Genomic DNA, 20,471 nt, shown 5'->3' with positions numbered 1-20,471 from the left:
CAGTCTGTGCAATGCACAGCCATAGTCAAAGAACGAATCTTTGAATGCCCTGTCACAGCCATTTGGTGTGTGGATCAAAAATGTAAGCACACTGATACATATTCCTGTCCCTCTCTCAGGAATTTGCTTTGCATGGTTAGTGATTCCAATCTGCAGTTGCCATGAGGGATACTTGACCCCTCAGTCACATTGATTCCCTCCCCATGTGGGCAAACAATTATTAATAGAAAAAAAATGTTCCAGAATGGAAGAAGGGAAGGAAGGAAAGTTTTATCATGCCAGCTTTAAGGAAATGGAAGAGAAAAAATGCATAGCACTGTCTTATGTGATTCCGTACTAATACACTGCAATAATCTTGAATACTTCTATGAAATTTAGAAATGTACTGATATAAATTCTTTTGCCTAGGCTTCTATTTTTGGCATTGAGGCTTTTCAGTTAACTAAACAACAGGGAAGATGTGTGGTAGGGGGAAGAGAGGAAAGTACTTTGTAGGTACTGTGATCAATTTACCAATGCAGTTGACATGAATGTGCCCTAAATCCTACTTGATCTTCTTAATACAGTGTAATCCTTAATTATCTATTTTGACACCTAATAAGCACACACACGCGTGTGCACTCCCAAGGCATGTATCCATCTTGCCTTGCTAATCCCGTTATCCAGGCTGTGCCTCTGCTGTGAATGACTCACAGATGTGGTGTCTCTCTGTGCTCCTGTATCTCTGCCATGTAATCATAATAATTGCTCTCCATCATGAGGAAGGTCTGGAAACAGTGAAATCTTCCACCTGTTGACATATGGTGAAGTCTGTGAATGTTTTTAATCCAGGGTATAGTTTGTCAGTCTGGTGTTGAGCTTAAAAGGCCATTGCAGACCTTTTAATGGTATTGATGTTCTTGCTGTGAAGAGGCAACTGAGCACTGCTCTGTCTGACACAGCATGGAGCTGTGGCATTAGGATGGGGGAAAGGACAGATGGTATTTATTCATGAGCAATCAGGCAAGGATTTTTTCTTGAAGAGAAGCAATCCTTTCCTTAACTCCCAATATTGCTGGGTTGTTCTACCTGAACAGCAGTGGAGCTGTAGTCCTGCTAATCACCCTGCAGCAACAGGCTGATGCAGCAGCCCTACACTTTCTCAAGCACAGAAGCAGCTTCAGAGAGCCAAATAACTGTGCAACTAGCCCTTTCTCCAGCTCCATTGGGAACACAAGGTGAGAAAACCTTGTTAAGAGCAGTAGGTGTTCTGTTTCTGACTCCTGCAGAATCCTCCATTTCAGCAGTGACAGGTGGAAATACGTAGCTTGTGAATTTGGGTTAATACTCAGCACAGATCTAACTCTGAATCCATCAGGGTGAACGGAGGTTTTGTCACCCAGCTGGAATAACATTTAACCAAAGTGTGGTATCACTGGGGGAGTCCTAGTGGCATCACAGGGGATAGGGTTGTGACCATTGTGGCTACTACAGCACATCAACAGTCTGTCACTTGTGATGATGACCCTTCAATGCACGGGGTACATCAATCTTTACTAAAATGTCCAGACTTACTAGCAGTTACTACAAGAGATCTTTGGGCCATGTCTACCCAGTGCAATGGAAGCTATGCAAGAAGTTCAATGCATCAGTTTGGTTACAAAAAGCAGTCTGGGAAACAGATGTATTTTCTGTGCTTGGCCTAACATGCTGAAGTGACTGTGCAGCTCTCTCTTTGCAGTTATCATGTTTGATGTTAGTTTGAAAATGTGTTTGACCACACAGTGTAGACAGGACCAATGTCTACACTGTGTCTAGGTATCAACGTCTCCTTTGACTGAGAAATGGATAAAAATGGTGGCACTTCCACAGCACTGCTATGTTTGCACGTAACTTAGTGTTGAGCTGCTATTTATTTTGAACACTGAAACGTTCCTAGTCTACTACTGGGAGGCTACTATGAACCCTCTGGAAGTCTTAGCTCGCTGTTTGATGAATACTGAAATTAGGCATTTCTGTGGATGTCATGATAAAGTTACATTTTACAGAACTTTTACAAGGAAAGATTATAAAGAGCTCAGTGTGAATAGGTGACAATATCCCCTATCAAGTTTATTCACCTCATTAGTTAAGCACAGCTTGCATCCAACCTGGATTTCTAACTCATCAACCATGCATGGCTTCGAGGCTCCTCTGACACTCACTGTTTCCAATTACTGAGACTTTCTTGGAGCCAAGGGCTAGGAGAGAGACCACCCTGCTGGGCAACTGTGAGTTCCTGGGTGCCGTCTAGACAGCAGATGGGGTCTATGCAAATCACAGAGACTCGAGCTAAGATATGGCAGCTACCAGCTAAGAGGCAGAGAGCAGAAGGGGAGAGACCATCTTCATAGACTGCCTAGTCTCTACAGCTGAACTTGTGAGGGACCCTAACCCATTCTGGTGCAATTTCAGGTTAATTCACACCGCCTCCCTGTTGAGGGTAAGCTAATCTCTTTGACTTTGGACTGAAATGGGAAAGAAGTGCTTATGCTAACTGCTTCAGCTGAGCGGTGGTAACTAGCAGCTGAGAGTTCAAGCAATAGCCCACATCCAGGCAGTTCTGGTAGAGCTGCAAGGACAGTGTCTCTCCTAAGGGGCAAGAAGTAACTTCTACAGGGCGAATCTCAGTAATTACAGCTTCACAAGAGTGGCTGATTCGGGATGTACTCCAGAGTTACGCAGTTGCTGTAAGAATTATTTAGCATAGTTTTCTAGAGACCTAGAAATAACAGTGTGAATAAGATAGTAAAATGCAGGGTTAAATTAAAATAAAATACTGACAGCAAGGTTTACTGCACAGACAGATAAGTTCCCTAAACATGAGGTAAAAGCCTGTATTGCGGTGACATTTATTTCTGGTTATTTTTAGGATTCACAGTGTGTTCTGAAATGGACAAGACAACTAGGTGCAAAAGAAATTAATTTGCCAGAAGAGGGGCTGTATGACCTTTAGTTATTAATAATCATGGAGACACAAGAGCTTTCTAGGTGTCTCTCAAGAGATAAAAATGCATGATGCATATCCTGTAAATCTGCATGCTCTGAATGGCTATTGAAGGGAATAACAAGATAGTTGTGGGCAGAAGAAAATAAATTAAAAAAAAAAGTAAAAAGACAAAGTAGTGCTTGTAAAATAAGAATTTTGCACCTTGTGGTAAAACCATGGCAATTCTCCCTTCGTGTCATCATGAAACACAAATTTTAAGATACAGTGGGTTTATTTTATTGTGAAACCAAGTAAATGAGCCTCAGAGTCAGGTAAATAATATGTGGCTGCATAGAAATAAAACAGGTCTGGAAGAGGAGCTTGAATTAGGAAAGGATAAGACATGGCATTGCATGCCAAATCAAGAGGGGCACGCCAAGCACAAAGCTCTGAGAAAGCTTCCATTCCTGGACTGCCTGGGACTGTTAGATCTAGGGCATTAGATATCTCAGCTATGGAGACCCTTATTTCCTATTCAAATGTCTAATCCTTTTCTGAAGCTTACAAAGCCAGCCTCAGAAGTAATCCCATGGCAAGGATTTCTTCCCACTGTATATACCCTCTGAGATGAGTTGTTAAGCTGGGATGATTTTCAATAACATTAAAATAGGAAGTAGAGTGTGCCCATTTTACATAGCAAAAATGTACATTATTTTTCTATGGTGTGTTTGCTTTTGAGAGGTTTTTGGATACATTTCAAACAGAATATAAATTGCAAGCATGTTTTTATTGGTCAGAGCGATGTGGTTGGGGTTCTGTTGGTCATGTTTTGAGGTGTTACTAGGCCTATCTGCTGAAGTGTTTTATCCTACACAAGTGCATTGTGTTGCTACAGTGTGGGAAGGTGCTGCTACTGGATACTGGGAGGATGGAGGCATGAGTGCTATTGTCAGATGAAATGTTAAGAGTCGATGTGGGGAGTCAGGGACAGGGATGATTGTCTGTGGTAGTGACCTGGAAGTTACAAAACAAAAAATCTGTGTGTTTGAGAAGCTGCTGCTTGTTACTGCCATACGCTGCTGTACGGTGACTGAAATGTAATTTTGCCATCACCAAGAGGAGGAGGAGACCTTATGAGAGCATTCAGGGGAACAGCTCCTGGCCCAGACCAGACACAGCCATCCTGTCCATGCAACTGCAGCTGCAACACCAAGGGCCTGGTGTGGCACTGCTGTTTCTGTGGACAACCCTTTCGCCAATCCCAATTCCATTGAATAGGACTCTGTTCAGAGACAGCATTGCACTGCAGAATTACAGCCTGACTCAGATTTATGTCTAAACCACATTACACCATTTTGGCAGTGCCAGCAGGTCAATCAAGTGGGTATAAATGGGAGTCAACATCTGAGGCAGCTCTAAAAGAACAAGGAAAACTCTGGCAGCTGAGCAGTGAGTATTTGGGCTGCAGTATTTTCTTATTTTCATTGGCACATTGTGTAATTTATATGGCAGCTTGAGTGTTTGTGGTGCTTTGTAACAGATAAAACATTCTTCTAGCCATGAAGGGAAATAAGACATGAAGAGACAGAGAACTGTGCAGGTGGAGAGGATACTTCAAACATATAGAAAACAGGAAAAAAAAAAAAGCCACTGAAGAAATTAAAGAAGGTATTCAGTGGCGTGGGAAATGGAAAGGCAGCCACACTAGGACAGGCTTAAGGAGAGAAGTACAAAAGAGGGAAAACTGGAAACAAAGGATCATTATCTTGATGGCAGACTTAGAAAAGAAGAGGGAAATGCAGAGTAGCAAAAAATTTGGGAGGGATTCGTCAGCAGTGATGCCAACACTAATGAGAGGCTGTCAGTGATGGGCAAATATGTACTGCTTAAGTCTGTTTCAGATCCATCATTGCCACAGTAAATCACTTCCTGGACTTAAATATGGTCCAAACTGCAGAGCTGATAGAGCCTGGACATCCCTGAAGAAGCAGGTTGGTCAGAGGACCATAGAACACAGAAGTCTTGTCTGCCCGGGCAAAGTGAACAAAAGGAAAGAGCATAAAATGTCTTTCTACAACTTGACAAAACAGAGAAGGGATGGAGGATATGTGAGAAAAACGATCCAGAAAGAACAGGTTCTCTTTTTTTTCTAATCAATATCTAGTGTTTTCTCATGTGTCTATAAAAAAATTTGGATTATAGAAAGTCTGCAAAGTCCAAACTGCCCTGATGTGCTAACCCTATGCTACTGCTAGGAAAGTGGTAGAAAGCAGGCTTTTCTAAGGAAAATGAAGGCTGCTAGTGAATATTATGTATATGGCCTCATTGTTGTGGAGCCAAAGTCCTGGTTTCATCAAGTTCAGTTGGAATGAGTACTACTGAGAAGAAATAGTTTAGGATTTCCTTGTCTTGAATGCATTTGTATAACTTTTGGTAGCTGGCCTCCAGCCAGTGTGGTAAGAATAAATATTCCTATGAACATTTACAATGGAAAATGATGTCTAATTGTAGTAGGATGTTTACATAACTCTCCACAGATCAGTTTTATTTGTGTTGTCTCTGCTTAATATAATCTATAGTTCAAATAACATAAAGTGCTGTTTATTTGGAACAAAATTTGGATTTTTGTTGTATGCCTTATCCTTTCAGAACCATTCTGAGCAGGCTGCCATCATTCCTTGTTTAGTTTTAAGGGAAATAAATATGGCTTTGATCAGATTTCTCCCTGTTCTGCTGGGGATTTGTGATTGACAGCTGCATTCTTTTTGTTGATGAGTGTGAATGAAAGATCATCTTAATGCATTAAAGTTAGATACGGATTGAGGATAGCTCCACCCACGTTCAAAACACAGAGATACTCAATCAACTCTGTTTCAACAGCGTTGAAAATACTCTGCTTCTATCAGAGTGACTCAGTTCATTTTTTCAAAATAGTCTGAAGAGGCTCACAGTATATCATTTAACATCTCTTACTTTGTTGAGACTTTGCTGATCGAAATTAATTATTTCTGGCATGTACAACTAGGTCACCTTAACATTTTCTCAGCTTTAAATCTGCTTTGAAGAAACCACACTGCATCAATTCGAAGTAGATAAGATATGCACATGAGCTATTCATCTCTCAAAACATGTTCTTTCCAAGAGATGGCCATTTGCTTATCAGGGGAAAATCAAAGCTGCTTGTCATCTGAATGTAGGAATGAAAACATATTCAGCTTAACAAGAAACAGAAACTGCATATTTGTGATCTGTTTCACTCTTTTAAAATCTGTTGATTAGATCTTCTGTTAATTCTAATAAAACAAATAAAATGGGACTGAAACTTTCCTGATGCAAGCCATACTCATATTTGCTCTCAGCTTTGCTTTTCTAAGGCATGTTGACACTGGAGGCCTGGGAATTGTTCATACATTTTGGTAATGGTTATTTCTATACTAGAAGCAGTATTACACTACATGTATTTTTTGAAGTTGTAAAATATGGAATATTCATAAACCACTTCCCTGCATTCATCGTCATGTTAGTTGAATGTTTAGAGATGCAAAATTGTAACTATTGCCAAATGAGCACCAGTTAACTTCATTCCACTCTGCATCTCTTTCCTGTTCTGATGGGTAAAGTAATAAATTCATTAACTAATTAAAGGTGATGGGTTTAATAGACTCATGACCATGGTCACAGAATATGCGACTTGATCTCTGTTGTAAAATACATACAGCAAGTCAAACTAAAATCATCTGAGAGATGGAAGGTTGATGTTCACAGGTAAGAGAAAATGCTGAAAGGCAACCTTGATCACTGCTGACCTGCTCCTTGAATATCTTCGAAGGTTTTGAATCATAGAATGTCTTGTGGGTCTCCCCTGCCCCACTTGCCTTTATGTGGCAGATTGTACTGCATGAAAATTACAGTACTTTGTCACACAGTTTACAGTGTAAGATGGGACAAGGTTTAGGGAGAAGGCAAGGAGAAACTCATTCTCACTCAGCTGTGTTACTAAGAATGAAGGTTGTCTCTTTAATGTTTAGGCAGGTCTCTGCATAGCCATGCAGCCTTGACATGGGATATATCTTCCTGTATCATTTCAAATGGTTATATACGAGAGGTAGGGGCGCTGATCCTTCACCTTCTCTTTGCTTTTCCTCTAGTATGCCTGTCCTTCTACATGCTACCTTAATATATTTAACCCTGTTCTTTTTAGAAACAGTTCTTTATTAAGGGAAAATATGTTAATGTCCCATTCAGGATTTCAATACTGTAGCACTTCCATTTTCACGGGATGGCTCTGAAGACTCTCCAGAGGGACTTTGTCATGCACTGTCATCTGAGCCATTCAACATTGAGGTTTCATTTTGAATATTATTTTCTTTCTGCATTTAAAGCAGAACAATTTTGTAAATACAGGAAACATTATAGAACTGAATTAATGAAATACTTCATCTTCTAACTCTTCTTCAGGTTTCTAACTTCTTTCTAGAAGCCATAAATACTTTGTTGATCTGGACACTTGCTGGCATAAGGCCTATGTTCTTTCAGATGGTAGAATTAATAGATTCCTGACTCCCACACCTTGTTTTGGGGAAAACATAGTTTCCTTTTAACTTGCAGTTTCTCAGCTTTGAGAGGATACCTCATTGACATGACCCATGCTGAATAAATAAAATGACAAAAACAGTCTCTCTGCAGTTTCTGAGGATGCTGAACCTGTCCAAAGTCAGATTATCACTTCAGCAAACTGGTTCTAACTCCACTGGCTTTTTCTTTGTTTGGTTGGTTATTTGGGTTTTTTCTACTTTCTTTAAAATATTGGTAGTAATTATGCACTGCCTGGATCTTAATGTTAAGTATGTTCTTAAGTCACAAAGATTTAAGTTTTAATGTAGGTTGCCATAATTTCACCCTTAATTTTAGTTACACTTGTTTTTAAAAGGAGAAAACAATGTAATTCACTTGTACATCATGTTTAATGATAAAACAGTTTTTCCTTAAAAAGAAGTCATCCACTTTTCTCTGCCTTAACATTCATTCTAAACACATGGTTCTTATGCTACTTCAAGCTACAGGTGAAAAAATACAACAAAGGCACATTACTTTCTGTACACCAGTGCTCTTAGATATAAGCATCTGTTGATGATTAACTTTGTTAAACTGAACTGTCCCAGTAACAGTGAATTTTAGTGTGCAGCTGGTTAATGTCAAATTGATTTTCTTTCATTCCAGTGGATGATCACTTTTAAATTAGATCTGTGCCTGTTGTGAAATTTCACATTGTCAAATTATGCTCCTCGAATGCTGCACTTTCGAGCCCTCACTGCTTAATACAGGACGGCACCTTCTTTCTTTCTGATGTTCTTAGTGAACTGAAAACCATGTACTGTGGAGAATCTTCTAATCACGCTGCCAGTACCTCTCACACTGGGGAAAAAGTTACACCCTCTGCACTTGCTGAAAACCAAAGTCCCTCAGAAGTCCTTCCTGAAGCACTGCCACAGATTCCTCAAATCCTGTGAAATGGAAGAAGGCTGTAACTATTCACAGGACTCGCTTGCCAAGTATGGCTGCCATTTCAAGGAGATTTGCACTAACATGAGTACTGTTAAGAAGTTTTTGCTGTGATCTTATAGTACACATATTAGATTTATGGGCTGGAGACAGGCTTGAGCATCATTTATAAAATGTCAGATTTTTCTTTCTTTTAACAACTAAACTGTCATCAGTCCTTTATCAATTCTCTCTTTTAATCTGAAACATTTCATTTTAGAGCTACATATTTCATAGGCTCCTTTGAACATTATCTGGAACTCATGCCTCTTTTTCTCTTACAGCAATAGCTTCTTCCATTTTCATCTTACAATCCAGGAAGAATTTTATGCCATCATAACATGAGAATTTGAAGAGGTAGTTGTGCTTGTTTTTTATGTGCTTTCCATCATCACATCAGCAGCAGAAAGAGAAACAAAGGAGCTGGTGGATGTGTGCTGGGGGTAGAGATATCCTTTCACTGGGATTTTATTTTGCTGGAGCACTGGCCACTTTCATTTCTATCTGATTGTGAATCTGATGTGCTTGAGCAAACACCCTTGCCCTCGGGCCAGGCAGCTCTCATCATTGAGTAAAATGACTCTGAAGTCTTGGGCAAGTTTTGAGGGTTTTCTGCACTCTCTTAATCTTGTGTATTTCTGGAAAAAAACAAAACCCACAAACAAAAAAGAAGCCGGAAAACAAGAGCCAGTGGACAGAAATTAACCACTTCATCCACACTGTGGAGGCCCCAAATAGCACGTGAACTGGCATTGAAAACTGAGGCGAACCACCCAAAAAGTGACAGAACTTACTTCATCATGAAGCAGAGATGTGTGCCCTGGATAGTCTCTTATGCAGTGCGCACACGTGGTTTCTTCATAAGCTCTGTCTGTTTTGTGTCCGTCAAGGGCTGCATCTCACCCCATTACCTTAATGAGTCTCTCTCTTGGTCACCTTCCCAACTTTTTGAAGAATACTTTAGTTAGGTGGCAAAGGGGCTGTGAATGCATTTCTAGTTGTGAGCTTTGTGGTCTCTCTTTGCACGAGAGAGTAGTTGTGTTGTTTAGATTTGAGTGTGTGAAAAGCCAAGCTGAACACAAGTTTTGTGTTTTATTCTGAAAATAGTTAGTTCCACATTCATTGTCCCTCTTGCAAAAGCTAGTTCTGTAAGGTGCAATGACTACCACAGCTGTGCCCCAGGATCCACACCCTGGCACATGGGTAAGCTCCTGATTTTCCCTAGCTCACGGTTCTTTACCAGTGTCTGAAGAGCCTTTGGTATTGTATGAGTATGGATTGCAAATATAAAGAGACCATTGAAACAAGCAGCAGATTGTTGACATAAACATAAAAGACAAGGCAGCTAAGTCCATGGAGGGGGAGAATGAAAGGGAACTACATAGAAGTCTGTTTCTTCTTTCATATTAGCTAAAATTTGTACCATCAGCCTTCCTTCACACTGAGACCTTTCTTTGCTGCTTCATACGTAATTCTATTTCTGTTCTTTTTTTGAATCAACTGCCAAAATCTCCATGCATGCAGTAACCTTAAAATGCATATTTCCAATTTAAGCATTGCTTGTGATTTTTGAGTCGTCCATTGTGGTGCATGCTTGCTGTTCTCTGTGTAACAAAAATTCCTTGCAAGATAGCAACAAAGCTCAAGAAAAAGATACATAAAACTAAGTGGAAATCCAATATGAATAAGAAGATGTTCTCCTGCTGGAAGATGGGGACATGCAGCCAGTGGCATGCTTAGTTATGAATTCAGTTTTAGACTGAACAGTGGGTGTCTGCTGAGTTCAAATAGCTAGTCCTAGGGAGGAGATGTGGATGAAAGACCTAGCAGGAACTGGAGTCAGGAAGATATTCCTAGTGTTGAGGCTGCTCTTTTTTACCTCCATCAAGTGTGAGGGTAAAATCAGCGCAAATCTTAACCTTTACTGCTCCCTAGGTATTATCTTCCTTTTATTTGACCTGTATTTAGATTTTAATTTTGCTCTGAATTTTTCTGACCTGAAAAGGATATGGGCCTTGCAAGCTCAATCTACTTTTTTCAGCTGTACTAGTTGGCCTGTTAAAAGAAATTCTCTCACTTCCCACAGACCTCTCTTCATCTGTGTCCTCAGAACATCACAGCTGCTGCAACCCTGCAGTTACCACTGTGACAGGTATTTGAAAGGGTTTTCAACCAATGACAGACAAGGCAAGTTTTTAACAAGGCACTCCTTGGTGACTGTCACCTTTTAATAACCTGGAAAATGACTCAGCAGATAAGAAATGACAATTACATAAGATGCTCAAGGCAAGCCTACCATTATCCTTTTGCATTGTTCAAATGGTATAGCAAAAGGATTTATGGTACATTTGCACAGTAAATGAAGAGGAGAATACACAGGAAATCCGTGGCACAATAATGACGAAAAAAATTTTTAAGCCTGTTATGCCCAACTTAGTATAAAAAGTGGCTCACAAATTACACAACAAACTGATTCAGTGAACCATAAATTGTCCTCTGGATTCTGTACCTTTTTGTTTGTTTGGAAAAATTTGTTTAACTTTTTCCTTGTTGCAGATTCATCTCAGGCAGGGTTTTGTTCTGATCTTACAATTCATGTACAATGTACCAAGCGAGGCAAAATGCCTGTGTTTCTATGAAATTAAGAGAAAGTTCTGGACTTTTTTTTAGAACTAATGTAAACAGCCTCTTTAGTACTGTACATTTTTTGTTCCCGTCAAAACTTGGTCTTTAAATGACCTTTGAGAATTTTCCCATAGATCGGTTACACACCTAATTAACATTTCTAAAAATCTGGGCAAAAGGTGCAAAGAATATCGAGTGTTTCAGAGGGTGGATTAGGAAATGCCACATCCAAGAAATCTGAAAAGGTGTTAGCTGTCTTTCTGTTACAGTTGTACTCCTACTAGCACCATTCATAAGCCCAACACTTTTTCTATGTGTACTAGAATAGCACAAAGTCCCAGAATATGAGTGGGAGTTGCCTAGTTACTTGTGATTTTAGCCCTATTTCAGCTGAAATATATCCAGATGCAAATTACACCATGTGCTGACATTGATGAAACTCTCTTGAACATGGAGTCCATAAAAACGAATGGTTTGCATTCATCTGTGGTCATTTTTATCTTATGACAGAAGAGACACAAGTGATATCCTTAATTCATGTAACTCAAGACAACGTATGGACACAAGATACTGCAGATATTCTGCGGTTTATCTGACCCTTCATACAGTTTCCTAAGAAAAATATATAATGGAAGTTTCTTCTGTAAGAGCTGAGAGGAGCTTGTCTTTTATTATGACATGCTGTGTTTCTCAGTAAAGGGAAAAGTATTTCACGGTTTGTTGTTTTGACCAAGGCATGACAACTAATCTGTGGTATGTAGCAGCCAGACAACCAGCTTGTTACATGCCTATCACTTCACTATGGAGCATGCCTGGCAACACAGATACCCCGACTGCAAAATATCACAGTGACTATTTCTCAGGAATGCAATACTTCTGGCCCATCTTTAACTTAAGACTGCAGCAGCTGCAAGTAGCACATAAGATGTGCAAATACACATCAGAAGTACTCTGGTAAGGTAACTAAGCCTATAAATGAAGGTCTATTATTAACAGCAAATTATTAGACTATTGTAGCTGTTAAAGATCTAACATAAAAAGCTACATTACATTCAAAGTTCTTGAATGATCCTATAATCACCATCCCAATTTTCCAGGTGTCAGGTCAGGGTAAGGAAAACAAGAGGGGTCAGCATACAGTGAGGGATAAAGTAATGTACTAAGCAGCAGTACTGATCTTGTTTCGAGAACATCTATCTTACCTCAGGGAGTGCCTCTGCTGTGCTGGCTCATAAATAACTTAACTTTTGCTCTGTTTTAACCACACCTTCTAATGGAAGAAGACATTTCCAGTCTCATTGACCATATGCCTGCCTGTCTATTTTTGCTGACATTTCTCCCTCTCCATCCCAATAACTGTTCTCAGATTTCAAGCAAGTGTGGTACAGGAGGAGACATCTGAAAAGTGAGCAAGGGCAGTCCTACAAGTTTTTTGAAACTCAGGTCCTGTGTGGGAGAGAGAGAATCAAATGAGTACCCCATGAAGGGAATGGTGGGCAGAGCTTCACTGTTATGTGTTGCTTTTGGCAGTCACTGTCTGGGTTACGATACCTGCTGCCCTTCATGGCATGGAGGAGAAGGCAGAGCAGGAGTGGGTTGTAGGGAGCTGGGTTTATTTCAAGGAAACTGCTTGAGGGGAAGACAACACATACAAATCCTTGGAAGATGAAGCTTGCTTAGTTCTAGTTTTCATAGCACAGCTCATTTCATTTCCTCAAATCATTTTAGATGATGTATATACTTTCTACTTTAATCTTGCTCATATTTTCTCAGCTTGTGTACTGGGAGCCTTTTGAATCTGCTTTGAATGTAAGTTTGATTACATCAAAAGTAAGTCCTTACAAGTAAAACTTGCATTATACAGGAACATATTTGGAAAAAATGCATTTACATTGCAGGAAAGCAAAATACAGCTGCACTCAGATAGGGTCTCTCCTTACTTCAGCTGTAATTTCCAGGGTTTCACTGGTGGTTACATGCGTAGCTAATCAATGGCAGTGTTCTTTCATCATGGCTAAAGGGAAGTTTGACTCAAAGCTTATTAACTAGAATGACTCTTTTAATTACAGGGAAAATAATATAAGGAACTCTGAGAGATCCGTGTGTCTCCTCTCTATCAGGCCGCTAGCTATAGCTTCAAATGAATGCTCTAATCTCTTAAAGGGCTTGTTGCTCACATGCTAATCAACAGCATAACAGGGAGCCTAAGACTGTAATTGAAAATAACCCATAAAAGGCAATGCTGATAGGAAATAGAACATTTCATGCACTTTCCCTCCAAATAAATGAGAAACCCATTCTTGTCTTTTTGTAGATGTCATGCAAACCACTTACGTGACATGCTAAACTTCTGTCCAGGTTACTGGCAGGATTTGGTTTGGACATAAACTTCAGCAGGCCAACAGTCTCACAAAATATTGGCTGAAGTTGGCGTTTCTAACTCACTGGAGATCTAATTGTGTTACTCTCTAGAGGGTCCTGGAAGAAGACCAAGTACACATCAGTTATTATTACTATATGTACTCAAGCTGCAAATAAGTGACAAGCAGACTGGACACATGTTGTACTGACTCCCATGTGGAAGAAGAATATCACTGTCTGCTTCCTGGTACTTTGACACATGTATGAACTGGTTCCTGGGGAAGAACAAACGTCTTTGTCACTAGTGATTTAGCTACCTCAACAGATTTTCCTTGACTGTAACTGAAAGGGACCAGCAGGGACTCTGTCTGGCCTTTCAGCAAGGTTTATCCCACTTTGCCATCTGACCTTGGCAGGCATCCTCCCCTCCTTCTCACCAATGTCAGTAAAGTGCTGTTACTTGGAAATCATGCAAGGCACAACTACACCAATGGGTTTCAAAGCTGGAAATAGGTTTTGGATCACTGGTCATCATGCATACAGATACTTTTCTGTCACTAGCAATGTGTAATATTACTTTGCTTTTTTATTCAAGTAGCACACAAAAGTCCAAACCGGTGTCAAGGTACAGTTGTGCTGGGCGTAGTCAAAACACAGGCTTAGAGACAGTCCCTGCTGCTTTCTGGGCAAGAAAGAAATGGCAAATCAGAAGCGTTATTATCATCTGTATTTTGTAAAGGGTGATATGAGGAACAGAGGAATTAAAATGCCAATCCAAGGAAGCACATAGCATCTTCAGCTTTTTTGCCTCACTGTATTCCTGGAGAGGCACTCAAATCCCAGCTCTGGGCACGTAGCCGAGGAGTACTGTATCTCCCAGCCATGGCACATATCATGGTTCTCTTTGCAGGACTCAGGGGTGACCAGATCTCACCCCAGTACCACAAAGGGACATGGCTAGGTCATCTATTAGTGTTCCAGAATTGGTAATTTTTCCTAGAGCAGATGTAGCTGTTGATATTCAAGTCAGTTGGATTGAGAAATGCCCTGCAGATAGGCCTGCTGGTGTCTGTATAAATGGCAGCTTGGTCGAGGGTATCCTGTCAAGTTTAAACTGACCAGGCAGGCTTTGGACTGCAGTGTGGGAGAAAAGTTCTCCTATATCTTTTTAAAAATGCAAGTCATTTTTTGGATCCAGCCCTATGGCCAAGACCCAGATGCGGTTTTGAGTATCTCGCTTCACTGCATGAATCAAAGATCATCTGCCTTCCTTTCCTCACACATACTCTGGCCCTACCTGGAGGGTGCAACTGCTGGGGTGTCAAACCTGCTCAGTGAGGAGCGCTAAAATTAACATGAAGCAGTGGTATCATCAGAGTGGCAGCATGGCCTCCTGCCAAAGCAAGGCTTCAGGGATCTTGGTAACTCCCTTTTTGTCTGTTTTCCTGCCAGTAAGTTTTAAGCCCATTGGCCAGTTGCAGCCATGTTTGGAAGAGGAATGGAAGTCTTAAAGATAAATAAATTCTTTTAAATTTTATGAAATTGGGTACCAGATAGAAGAGACAACAAAATTACTGATTCATCTGGGAGTTAAAACATAAGAAGTAGCCTGTTAGCAGAGCAGCGAGTCTCCAGCACCACTCTGACTGGCGTGTATCAACATGTGGCCAGGAACAGCTTGGACCAAATGCTGAGCATGTTTTTATGTGGTAAGGATGCATGCAAGCTTGAGAGGAGCTGGTTTGCTTTGGTAGGAGATGAAGATTTAGGAGACAAAACCCACAGACCTGCAGGAAAACAGACTAAAGTAGCTCCTTGAGCCATGCACCTGAAAAAAAGAAGTAATGACAAAATGACAAACTGCGCTCTTATTTTATTGCTGGCACTTCCCAAGACCAGTAACAGAATTTGGGTGCTTTGTTTGTGGCAGTAAATCTGTTTCTCTAAGTCTGTGTGCCACTTGTTTTTATTTTCTTCCTTCATCTTTATTTCCTTTTGTTGTATTCTTAAGGATTTACTTCACACTCTCCACCAAAAAACAAAAGGCAATCTGAAGCCTTACTGAAAGAAACCACGTGCATACAAAAATCACCATTAGAAATCTGACTTTTACCAAAATTTAACTGAATTTGAGAAGCTGACATTTTTTATTTCCTCTTTGCAAAGCTGGAGTATATAAAAGAAAGAAATAATAAAAGGAAGTAAATAATGATGTCTTATATAGCACCACGAAGTAACCCTTGCAAATACCAACTTTTCAAGTGACTTCTGTGTGGTACATGTATTTATAACATTTTCCCTTCCATCAGCTGTTACCATGGTACACAATGTAGTACCTGCCTGCCAAACGCTTCTTAAGGCAATAAAATGCAACATGATCTCATCTCAATCTGTAGAGTGCCCGATTCAGCTTGCTTTCTAAAACACTTTGCAGAGCACAATAGTAATCATTGATTTACGGTCCAAAAAATAGTGGAGGGAGAAAAGAAATTAATTGTCAGGGGAAGGGCGTGCAGATAAGCTCCTAGAGCCGAATGCTGCGGGACTTGGTGGAGCGGAGGGCTGCGGGTCCAGATGGCTTGGGTGGGCGAGCTGGTGGTGGCTGCTTCAACAAGTGAAGATTGTGCTTTGGTGCAGAGAGGAGGCTGGTACTGCACGAGCAGGAGGAGCGGGGTGAGGGCAAGCATAACGGAGCCCAGTGTGTAAGGAAAGCAAGTCCTCAGATGGTTCAAATGCAGGAAGGATGGGGATTTTGATACTGATCTGGGAATGAAAGGGGGAGAGTAATGGACTAGTCGGAGGCATAGGTGTACATGCTGCAAGGAAGAAAGAGAAGGAAGGCTGGAAAGGATATTCGTGATATTAGAAAATATAACGAAGTCTGCCAAGTATCCAAACCAAACAGCCAGAGAACTTGTAGAGAGACATTAGCTTCCACGAATGACAGGTAACTGTGGCAGGAAATAAAGGCAATGTGAACTGGAAGCTGCTTTTATAACTTGCAGCAGAAATGACTGTCAAATTATATATAGCATAGGCTAAATGTGCCTTAGGGCAACAAGGAAGTGTTTTCTTACTCAGACAAGGAATAGTCTCAGTGTGAGTCGGATGTTGTCATCAGCTGAGCAGGGGAAGAAGGGGGCTATGATGCAGAACTTGCAGACTTTCTTATGAGCCTGACACCTGCTTCCTCGACCAGCTGCCTGGAAAAACACATTTCATTTTTTTTTTCTCAGATGAGGAAGGAAGTCTATACTACTTCGCTTTCCCAGGGGAAATCGCTACTGGCAGAGTATCTGTCAACAGCATACTTTAGCAACATATTAAACAAGAAAATGTCCTTATGTCAGAAATCTTCTGGATTAAAAGGGGAGGTCTAACCATAGGTCTTTTTTGAATAAGAGTAAGGATTTTTTTTCTCTCATAAAATACCCCGACAGTAGATATTTTGGAAGAGAAAAAGTACATTTAAAGAACCTCCTTAGGCACTTACTTATATCAGATCATATTTCTTCTTGAACAAATGCCAGCAGATTATTCAGAAACACACTTTATCAGCTACAGACTTATGTCAATTAGTTACCATCTTTTCAAAAGTGGAAATCTTTCGAGGAGAATTTGGATCTTTGAAACACTGGAGGAAAATGAAAAAGTAAGGCCAAATCTGGCTGTCTGTAGCAATGTAGCCATGACTGCACAGAGGCTGCAGAATTTGCTCCCCCCATTTGTGGAGTCCACAGCAGCAGCAGCAGCTGCTGGCACCACTCACTTGAGAGAAGTGCTCCGTGCCAGGGCTCCCACTATCAATGCCTGGCTTCAGATACGTTGAAATGGACTGTGAAAAATCAGTCTGGTGTGAAGGCAAACAGCCTTTCTTTAAACATTATTTTCTTCTTTTAAAGCTGACTTCCTCTGACTTCAGTAAAAAGCACTGCAATATTGCTATGAACAGAGTTAGCAAACAGCCATCATAGGCATGGGAGAGCTCCACTTCCCTTCTCTCTCTTGCTTCTTTTTTTGCTGCTTCAAACCACTTTTCCCAGATCAGCTGTTGCTGCATTGGAGTAGAAGAGGATGCAGGGGCTTTCTGCAGAAAGCTATTGTACTGTGGGTATGAGAATGGCCAGGAGAATGGTTCAGACATCGGTTTGGGCAGGCAGGCACAGTTTGCTCTTGGAGTTTACCTGTGGCTTTTACCTAATGTTATCTGCACTAATACAGCCTCATTGTTTTTTTAGCTTGCAGTAGGAGCAGTCAGAACTTGCATTTGCCCAGGCTATAGTGTATAAACATACAGCCTTGCAAAAGGCGTATTTCCATGCAATGTGGTCTCAGCTCATGTGGGATACCCTTACTTAGATCACAGCACTGGACTGCTCAATTTGTGAAGAAATCAAGATATTTATGGCTTCTGTTGACAACTATTTAATGATGTTTTCCTCTGCTTAAACACAACAGAATTTCTTACCTGCTTATATAGGCTCCATTACCTTAATAACTGTACATGTTATAGTAATTAACAGGCTTAACTTAAGAGTACCCTTGAGACATAAGGCATATTTATTTTTCTTTTATAGCTGAAAACCTAAGGCAAAAGGAATGAAGTGGCTCAAGGTCACTAAAGAGATGATGAGGCCCTGAATGCTTTACGACAGCTTCATGACTTCACCTGGTAGCTCTGTGAAGTCCTGTCTTAGATTACACCCAGGGCATCAGGGAAACACCCAAGTGCCACTCTGGGCAGAAACCTCCAGGCTTATGGAGTTCCCCTGGGCATCACCTCTGGGAACAGCCATGTCAGCCCAGCTGTGATTTACCAGTGCATCCAACAAAATAAGGTCAGCACAGCCTTTATCTCCACACCAAAGCATCTCTATGCCCTCCTTGAAGTCTCCATGGAACAAAGAAACAGAGTTCACGTACACTGTTTTGATCAGGCTACTTGGCTCTGTTCAGCTGCCAGCTGTACAGCACAGGTCATTCACAGCAGTCATAAGCAGCCACTGCTGGCTACACACCATGGCACACCATTTTCTCCCTCCAGCTGCTGTTGCCACCAGGGCTGCTGCTGCAGAACCATCCAGCATCCCCCAGCATCTGCCGAGCAGTGGTGTGGGGCAGACCTTGCCACACCAGCTGGAAACAAGAAGCACGGCTGGCAGCAGCTGCTGCACAAGAGTGGACATGCCTGCATGTCGAGGAAAGCCAGGCACCAGTGGTTTCATCAAGGACATCAAATATCCTTCAGGATGCACAGACCTTGTCATTCCCACAAGGCCTTCCCTTGGACACACTCTCTCTCCCCTTTGTTTGGCAGAGCTTCCTTATGAAGGGGTGGGACAGCTCAGGAGTGTGCAACCCATGCTGATCCAGCTTGTCACAGGGGTCAGCCTGTCAGGTCTCCAGTTAAGGCAAAGAGGTTGTGACATCGCAGAGGCCTTCCCTTGAAAAAATACCTCTGCACTTCAAAATCAGAACTAGGTGTATATCATCTCACAAAGATACAAATTCTCCTGCATCCCTGCTTTTGTGCTGTGCACCTGTTCTTTTTACCTTGTCAGCACTCCCCAAGCTGACGTGCTGCAGTGTGTGTAGGTAGCACGAGCTGGAAGACACAACTGCATGGATGACCACCAGCTCTGCAAGCAGCACCCGTCCCCCTGTCTGCACTCGCCCCATGCTCAGGCAGCCATGCCAGGCCATGAAGCAACAACTAGGGACTGCCACCGAAACCACTTTGTCACAACTTACTCTCATGTGGTTCTTCACCCTCCTGGAGAAGGTGGGGGATGCATCCCTTTTTCTCAGAGTCATCTGGATTCAGAGGACATGGGGGTTCATCAGTGTTAGACCCAGAGCTGTGTTTGAGAAAAGTCTTTTCCAGCTTTCCCTGCATCATCTCTGGATCCAGGACTCCCGTTGTCTTGGTCATATGGTGGTCCAGGAGCCTCAGGAATGGGAACACTGTGCAGGTGACTGCAGCAGCTGAAGGAAGTCAGGACAGCCATAGGGTTACAGTGCCATTATGTTGTTCTTTTTTCCCCAGAACTTCCCTGTAGCAACTACACTGCCTTTTCCTTTCTAGGTCACATGCCTGGATCTTCCAGCCAGAGATCTGTCATTTTGATCTGGAGGCTGATCTGAAGGGATGCAATGACACATGGCTTTCTGAGGGGCTTGTGTCTCCTTGGGCAAAACACTGCTAGTTCCACACACATTCACTGGGAGGTGTACAGTGCTAGGTAAGCAGCTTTTTAAACACTGCTTCTCTTCCATTGCCATCTCCATCCCAGGCATTGGACTTAGCTTCCCATTAGGTGTGAGCTCCAGAGCATGCAGGACTGGGGGACTTGAGGCAAGAATTCACCTGTCTGGCACTCCACACAGCTCTGGGAGCATGGGGGTTGCAGAGGGGCTGGCTCTGGCTTCTGCAAGCAAGGAAATTAAACATGGGCTGTCTGGGAGAACAATGACTTACCTTGCATCCTGTTGGGGAAGAAGCATGCTTCACCTGACAATAAGTAGCTTGTTTCCTGACTCAGCACCCAAGCAGGAACCTTCTGTCTAAAATTAGCCTTCTGCATATGCATACATACACACGCACATGTGCACATAGGCACGTGCATGCACATATCCTCAGGACGGGGTGCCAGCCTACCAGACCTGCGTGGGATGCCAGGTATGGGCACAAACAGGTACTGCCACTGCCAGAAAGGGGCCATGGGAATGAGTGGTTGACAGCTTGGAGAACTGGTCTCTGACTCACATTCCCTCTCCCTCTTTGCACCCCTTTCTTTTCTTTTTTCCTTTTTTTTTTTTTTTTTTTTGCTATGAGAGGCCACTGTGGCTTGTTTCTAAGTGGCTTGTGGGACAGAAGCGGAAAAGCTGCTTGCAGTGTGGACATGCCTCATATGCTATGGATGTGACATAAGGGCCTGCAGTGGGGAGGGAGGAAGGGTATTAGAGTACCTGGAGAGCAAGGTCAGAAAGCAGCGTA

The sequence above is a fragment of the Strix uralensis genome, chromosome Z, assembly GCF_047716275.1.
Source record: "Strix uralensis isolate ZFMK-TIS-50842 chromosome Z, bStrUra1, whole genome shotgun sequence".
Taxonomy (NCBI): Eukaryota; Metazoa; Chordata; class Aves; order Strigiformes; family Strigidae; genus Strix; species Strix uralensis.
Note: the sequence above shows the minus strand (reverse complement) of the source record.